Genomic DNA, 8,817 nt, shown 5'->3' on the forward strand with positions numbered 1-8,817 from the left:
TCAATGGACTTAAATATACATCAATATTTTAGCTAGGTGAGGTCGAACCAAGGATCAATAGAGACAAGAAAAGATTTGGACGCTTCATACACAAGCTGGGTGGAAGGTTGTATGGAGTTACAAATACTAGCCAGCATGAGTATGGAGTTGATCTACTCCCAAATGAATTAAATCCATTTGTACATAGACCGAGTCTAACATTTCTCACTTCTATTACAAAGTTCTGATGCGTACGATCAAAGTGCTTCCAAGCTTCCGCGTCAACAGGATGCGTGATCTTGTCTTCATTATGTCAAACTTTATTTGCATGTTATCTCATGTGTTTAGTTGTCCTTGAGGACATATACAATCATTGCAATCTAGGAGTTATAGGAAAGTAGCGGAGCGACTTGTACGAAACTTCTTTTGATCTCATGCTACCATTGTCTCTTGTTTTTTGCTTGAACCGAGGATGCTCACATAACGAGCATGACATGTTATTTTCCTGATCCTTGAAAACAACATGCAGTGATTTGGACAAGCATCTATCTTTTTATACCTCATACCAAGAGCGTTGACCATAACCTTTGCACGATAAAAATTTTATGGCAATTTCTCATCTTTGGGCAACATACTCTTCACAATCATGCACAAACAGTCAAAACATGATTGACTCAAATTATACTCAGACTTCAAATTCATTAGTTGAAGAACTGCAGACAAGATAGTGTGACTCTCGCAACTGTTCCAAAGTGGCTCATCAGCATCTTTAAGTAAATCATAAAATCTACTAGCTGCATCGTTTGACGATTCTTCATCTACTGTAGTTGTTACATCACTAGGACCCATGGCATAACCCAGTTATGTTCCTGCAACATCAAATATCAAATCCATATATGAATTATCGTGCACAACATTCACATGTTCATCAAAATTGTTTATAAATTCTTCACCATGAAACATCCAATCCTGATAATCGCTCACAAAACCCTTCATCTATAGGTGATGTCTAACGCCATGAGGTTCTACAAATCGATTGTTCTTATAAATCTTGCAGGGACACCTAATTTGACTTGTAGGATCCACTGTACTGACACTTGCCGTTGCAAATTCATTAAAACTTTCAACATCATCCATATATTCATGCAATAACTCATTGTCAACTATCCTACGGCACATTCAGTCATGATTTGCAGTCATTTTGTCGTATGATATTACGAATAGTATCCTAACCAATTAAAAGAGAATCATCAGAATGTTATGATGAAGAAAATATCAAATTTATCATGTAATATATGATGTCATATAATCTCAAGAATTATGATGTGTGCATTGATAACTTAATATTTTCATGTGCAAACTATTCATTAAACGATACATTCACTTGAAGCATGCTTTCATTATACAATTTCACATGTAAGTAATAAACAAATTGAAAGTAACTACATGCAAGCATGCATACAATCACATTCAACATTGCAATACATCGAAAACATTCATATCAAAAAAATGTCAAATATGTATCTGCAGCAAACACACTCCAATATCCTGCTAACTATTATCATGCCTAGCATGGAATCCGTACTCCAAAAATAAAAACACTTCTATTCTCATACATTTAAATCATGCTCAGCATGATCTCCAAACTCCAACAAAATAGACTTAGATATCAACAACTAAGTGAGTGTGTGAACAGTAAAGTGTTGCATCCAATAAATTAAATAACATGTGATGCGCTTACATCACGTACTCACCACGGGTATTGACCCAATTTACATTGATTTTGTAAGTTACTTACCACGGATGACGGGGCACAAGCGGGATTCGTTGATAAATCTGCAAGAGACAATGTGTTAAAATGAAGTCACCCTCTGCTGGAATGAAAAAATCTTGCGATGGCCTTTTATCTAAAAAATGTGGCCCTTCCAGAAGTCGGGCTTTGGTGCACGTTTTAGCTCTAGCTTTACTAGAGTTATCTGAGTAGCAGAAACCATCAAACAAACTATAACTGATTTAATGAGTCATTTGCAATTTCACAGAGCAATATAGTGTGGCCTGCCAAACCACATGTCAAGCCCTCAGGCAAGATGCACAAGGAACCTTGCAGTTGAGCTGTCAACACCAAGTAGAGACACGATTCCGCTACGGCAAAGGGAAAGCAAACACAGAGATCTCAAAAAGCACACATCGTGCACACGAGCATGAGCACGATGGAGGCGTTGAAAAGCCAAGCACCCAAGCACCTAGTGGCAAATTAGGGGGCGACCCCTTGTCGGAAAACCAGGGAGGGCGACCCTTTGCCGAAAACGCAGGGGGGTGACCCCCCTGTCGGAAAAACCAAATAGGCAGGGGGCGACCCCCATCTGGAAAAGCATTGGGGCGCCTCCATGCCGGAAAAACAAGGGGGCGACCCCCTGCCAAAAAAGAAGGGGGGCGACCCCCTGCCGAAAACACAGGGGGGCGACCCCCCTGTCAGAAAAACGAAAGAGGCAGGGGGCGACCCCCATCTTGAAAGGCATTGGGGCGCCCCCCTGCCGGAAAACCAGGGGGCGACCCCTTGCCAAAAAACAGGGGGGTGACTCCCCTACCGGAAACGCAGGGGAGCGACCCCCTGTCGGAAAAGCAGGGGGGCGACCCCCCTACCGAAAACGCAGAGGGGCGAGCCCCCTGCCAGAAAAACCAAAGAGGCAGGGGGTGCCTCATATCTAGAACGACATTGAGGTGTTTTCCTGCCGAAAAAAAAGGGGAGCGACCCCCTACTGGAAAACCAGGGGGGAAACCCCCGTGCCAGAAAAGCAGGGGGGCGACCCCTCTGCCGGAAAAACCGAATTTAATATACATGAGCGTCACTAGGCGGCGGGCGGCTGACGGGGAGCGGTGGGAGGCTGACGGGGAGCGTCGACCGACGAGCGATGGGCGGTGGGGGGCGGTGAGAGGCCGACAGGTGGGATGGGGCGGCAGAAGGGAGAAGGCGGCGGACAGAATCAGCGAAACAGGAAAGAGAAAGAGGGCTCTGATTAGGTATTTACGCGATATTTAATGACGATTTTAGCGACGGAATTATTTTGTCGCTAAGCCATCGTAAATCTACATAACTAGTTAGCGACGAAAATATTCCATCGCTAATTGCATCGCTAGATAGCGACGACAGACTATCCCTCACCAAATATGTCGCTAAATGTCACAGTTATTATGACAAAACCTTTCGTCGCTAAGTTATCACTAATTTGAGACGGATTGTGCGACAGAAGCTATTTCGTCGCTATTTTTGTAAACATTACTGATTTTAGCAATGGATTTGTTTCTCTCGTTAATCCGTCGCTAACTAGCGATGGATTAATTTTATCGCTAATTCTCTATTTTCTTGTAGTGACATTACTCTTTGCGTAACCTCACTCGATTCTGAGTTCGGAGTGAAGAGTTATGCTCATTTTGCCAAAGTATGTAGAACAAGAGAAAAACAATTATTTTACATCTCAAACGGGTCTAGATTCGGATAACAAGATTTATAAGGGATCCATTTGACCCTCTAAGTCTAATTCCTTATTCTAGATTAGATCTGCTCTGAATCCATATCTTATAGATCAAACATAAAACAATTATATGTCTAATTTCTTTGTTATTCTTGACTAATTGAACCATGTTGGTTTAATCGTTAGGGATAGTTCCTTGTGATTGAGAGGTTTGGAGTTCAAATCCTAACCCCACCTTCTCATACCTTTATTTTTTTTTTCTTTTTTATAACCTGGTCCTTGTTTTCCTTTCTAATTATCAGACTGGATATAGATCCAATCTATTCTAGTTTGAATCCAAACTAGATATAGATTCAATCTCTATTTCATACACTGGATCCTGATCTGATACGACTGATTCAAACCTGGTTTATTTTGGATTTGGTACCAAATGTATCCAAACTCAATCCAGTCTGAGTTTGGTCAGAACTGGATCCAAACCTGATTCAGTTCATGTTAGAAAATCGAGACAGCCAATGTCTCAATTTTCCCTATATATATAATTTTTTTATTTCTAACCATACTCGGTTCGAGACTCACCTAGACCGAGTTAGTCTGGGTGCGGACCCACTTGACCTGGTTTGCACATAGGCTAAGATCTTGGCCAACTCTTTTTGGTTAAAACTCGAACCAAGTTGGTCTAGGGCTTCACAAACCGAGACATATCCTTATTTATTGACCAAACTCGGTTTGGGTTACACCCAAACCGAGTAGGTCTGTTTTGCAGACCGACTCTCTGTCTTGTTATTTATTTGACCAGATTCGGTTTGGGTTTCACTTAGACTAAGATAGTCTATTCTGCATTATGCCCAACCCCCATACATGTGCCCAAACTCGGTATGGGCGAGTTTGGTTAAACTCATACTGAGTTTGTCTGCAATGAGCCAAGACCGAGAGCAAAAACTTTATGTACCTCTCCTCTCTTGACCTAACTCGGTTTAGGTGATCCCAAACTGTTTAGAAGCCAAGACAAAGAGTTTTAGCTCTTTATTTGCTTTATTTTTTGTCCTAACTCGGTCTGGGCGATCTAAAACTGAGTCGGTATGTTTACAAACCGAGACATAGAGCTCTTGTTTACGACTTATTTAGAGAGCAAAATCTCTATCTCGTTCCTAGTATCAATCAGACTCGGTTTGGGCAAACTTATACCGAGTTAGTCTCTCTTTTTTTTATTATTATTACAGTCAACCACATTGATTGTTGGTTTGAGGCAGAGGGTACTTTCTCTGCCTCACCCTCTCTCCCTCTCGTCCAATGGTGCTAGTTGTTGGCCCTTCTTTTGTGATGACCGGTGCAGGCAACCACCATGGTTGTTGGTGGTGTCTCTCCCAAACACAATAAAAGGAGAGGGGGTTTTACCTTCACCCTTTCTCTATTGTGCTCTCTCCTTGTTACTCCCTACCCTCTCTTTCTCAAAAAATAGGGAGAACACGAGAGGCTCATAGGCTTATTATGTAACTCATGAGGGTCTCTCACCTACTCAGTAGGTGGGGAGGGTGTGCGGAGCCTCTCCCACTTCTCACTTAAGAAGAGATGGGAAGGGGAAGAGGCTTTCACTGTTTTACAAATGCACAATCATGTACACACAAACTAAAGAGAAGGTGTTGTGTGTTCTCCCCGGAACACAAATTGCATGTTTCGGTGTGTACGGAGGATTATTTTGGGACCCACAATAATTCATATGCCAATGTTGCCCAGGATGACTTTATAATAAAATAACATATAAAAAAGGTAGATATGCTTTTGACAAAAATGTCCTCCCGTAAGATAGATATGTGTTGGACAAAAATGTCCTTCTGCTCCCCGTAAATAGATTTGCATGTTCCGCCTTTGTTTTTAGCTTGTGTTACAACACATGGTCGCCTTCTTGTTCCTGCCTTATGTTAGATAGAAAACTTTTTCAGGTTCGTTCCTACCTCGTAGAGATAACTATAAATTGAACGACTAGTTCGATCATTGGTGGGCGTCATAGGGGGATTTGTCAGCCATCTCTTTTTACAGTCTTCTCTTCTTTTTCATTTTCGTTAGGCAATATGGAAAAAAGAAATGATGTACAAACATTCCAACAAGTGCCACTAAGGTCACATTATGAGTATCTTTCCATGTCATCATGATATTGTTGAAGAACGTATGTCATTGTGAGTGTCATTAAGGCGTTGTTTTGTTATTGCAGGTACATTTTATTGTTTCAACGGTTGGAAACTTAAAGACATTTATAAGATGTTGGGACCTATTGACAAGAATACTTGGTTACAGATGCGAGCAAGGGCCTCTACCCCATCCGGTATCGTCCATTCACTCAGTATATTCAATGTAGCGCAAATCGCGGTTGTAGTAACAGGTATATCGATTTATGAGATATTGTTTTGTTTGTTAATAACGATTTATAATATATTATGCTGAAATGTTGTATATCGATTTGTGAGAAATTGTTTTGCTTGATAATATCGATTTGTAATATATTATGTTGAATTGTCGTATATGGATTTGTAAGATATTATGTATTTTCTAGATTCATTTATGAGATATTGTTTTAGTTGAAAATCTCAATTTGTAATATATTTTGTTGAATTTCTATATATCAATTTATAAGATGTTATGTGTTTTCCAGTATCAATTTGTGAGATATTATTTTGTTTGTTAATATCGATTTGTAATATATTATGCTAAATTACCGTATATTGATTTGTAAGATGTTATATGTTTTTCAGTGTCGATTTGTGGGATATTGTTTTGTTTGTTAATATCGATTTGTAAGCTATTATGTTGAATTACCATATATCGATTTGTAAGATATTATGTGTTTTCTAGTGTCAATTTTAGAGATATTGTCTTGTTTGTTAATCTCGATTTGTAATATATTATGTTGAATTGTTGTATATCGATTTCTAAGATGTTATGTGTTTTCCAATGTCGATTTATGAGATATTGTTTTGTTTGTTAATATCGATTTGTAATATATTATGTTGAATTGTCGTATATCGATCTTTAAGATATTATGTATTTTCTAGTGTCGATTTGTGAGATATTGTTTTGTTTGTTAATCTTGATTTGTAATATATTATGTTGAATTTTTGTAAATCGATTTGTAAGATGTTATTTGTTTTTCAATGTCGATTTTTGAGATATTGTTTTGATTGTTATTATCAATTTGTGATATATTTTGCTGAATTGTTGTACAAACGTATGCGCTGGCTAACGCAAATTGATGTTTAGCTTATAACAGTGTTGAGCATATCAACTGATTGCAGTGAAGATGATGTGTCTCAATAACTGGAAAGTCATAGAGCAACGAACATCCATACTATCAACGCACCTGAAAAAGTGAATATGTGCACTATTGATCCACATGATAAGAAGGATGCAGGCATTGGATTCACTCTAGACTTGAATATTTCAGCATATGAAATGCAATTCAATAATGATAGAGTGGAATTTCTAGGTTTAAAGTTTAAAATTAGAATGAAAGTTGGATGGGATTTAGGAAATCTAGATGGGATTGGTTTCTTTGAAATATGGGTTTGAAATTGAATTTGGATTTCAAATCTGGATTTAAAATTGGATCAGAAATCCATTCAGAAATGGAATTTAGACTTTGAGAAATCCAAAGGATTTTGAGAATGAAATTGAATTTGAAATAGGGTCTTCAAGATGGCATTGGATTTTGAGTTGGATTCGAGAAATCCAAATGGAAATTAAAAATGGGATTGGATTTGAAGAATCCAGATAGAAATAAAAAAAATGGGATTGGATTTGAAGAATCCAGATGAGATTTGAAAAGTGGGATTGGATCTAAAATCTAGAGTCCTAGATGGAGTTGGATTCGAAGTCTGGAATTCGAGATGGAGTTGAGTCCGGAATCTGGAATCCTAAATGGAATTGAATCCGAGAAATCCTGATTGAATTTGAAGGTGGTTTTGAATTTAGGGAAAATCAGATTTTGAGATTCAGAATCAATCTCAAAACCTTGATTTTAGATAAATGAATTGAATTGAGAATCAAGACTCAGTCTTTAGATAGAACTTTGGGAGATTTTTGAAAAATAAAGAATAAACTTGATTTTTAAACTTGAATTTTGAAATCAGGTGATGAATCTGGGATTTCAAAAGTTGAATTGAACTTTCAAATTGAATCCGAAACATTGAATTGAATTTGAAATTGAATCCTAAAAATGAACTTGGAATTTCAAAGTTGAATTGAACTTTGAAATTTGATTTGAATTGAAAATTGAATTTTGAATATAGAAATGAATTTGAATTTCCAAAGTCAAATTGGACTTTGAAATTGAAGTTAGAATCTGAGAATAGAATTTTGAATTTACAAGAGTTGAAAATTGATTTGAGAAGTGAAAAAGACATTTTTTATTATCTTGTAAAATCCTATTGCAAAACCCTGGATATTTGTTTCAAAATTTCTTCTATTTTTCAAAAACCAGGATTGTATATTTCTCATTCTTTATTCTTTCATAAATTTTTAAAGCCCAGGATATTCTTTTAAGTCTTCCTCTATCTTTCAATGGTCCAGGTGTATTTTTCTCTTTTCTTTTCTGATTTATTCAATTTTCTTTGATCTTGCCTACAATTTTTCAAAGTATTCAAGGTCTTGTCATCCATCTTCAAAATACTCTTCTTCATATATTCTATCTTCTTCATATAAAATCCTTTTTTATCGAGAGATCTCTTTTCAAATCTTTTAAAATTTTCTTTCACTATCTCTCTTCCTTTCAAAAATTCTTTGATCTGAACCCTTCATTTATTCTTCAGAAAATATCGACATTTCATCATGGTTCAAACGAGAGCAAGAAGGAGAGCAGCTCAGCAAGGCAATGACAGTAAAGTGGAGGAAGTGAACTCTCCCAGATTGTCCCGAAGACATGATTCGGAGGAGGAGGATGTCAACCTAGCAATGTACAAGATATTCCAAAAGATGATGGCAAAAATGATATCCGAACAGGTTGGGGCAGGTTTAAAGAAAAAATCCTCTAAGAACAAGGTCAAGAGAAAGTCAGTCAAGAAGCATGTCAGGATCAACAAGAAGAAAATTCAGCAGGACAGCACTTCTGAGGGTACAGAATCAGCAGAGGAGGATTCTGAAGAAGAACAGTTTGTGTTTGTCCCAAGACATTTGCGACAGCCCAAGAAGATGGCAGAAGAGCCTGAATCAGTGAACAAGCCTAAAGATGGGGTCTCGACAAAAGATTTGATCCAAGCACTGACCAAGATGGTCAAGGATCTGCAAATCCGAGATAAGGGAAAGAGGGTATATACCAGGAAAGACTTCTACCTCGGTTTAGATGGGGACAGGAGCTTGGAAGACCTCCCCAGAA

The sequence above is a fragment of the Nuphar pumila genome, chromosome 1 (genome assembly GCF_984573655.1).
Source record: "Nuphar pumila chromosome 1, dmNupPumi1.hap1.1, whole genome shotgun sequence".
NCBI lineage: Eukaryota > Viridiplantae > Streptophyta > Magnoliopsida > Nymphaeales > Nymphaeaceae > Nuphar > Nuphar pumila.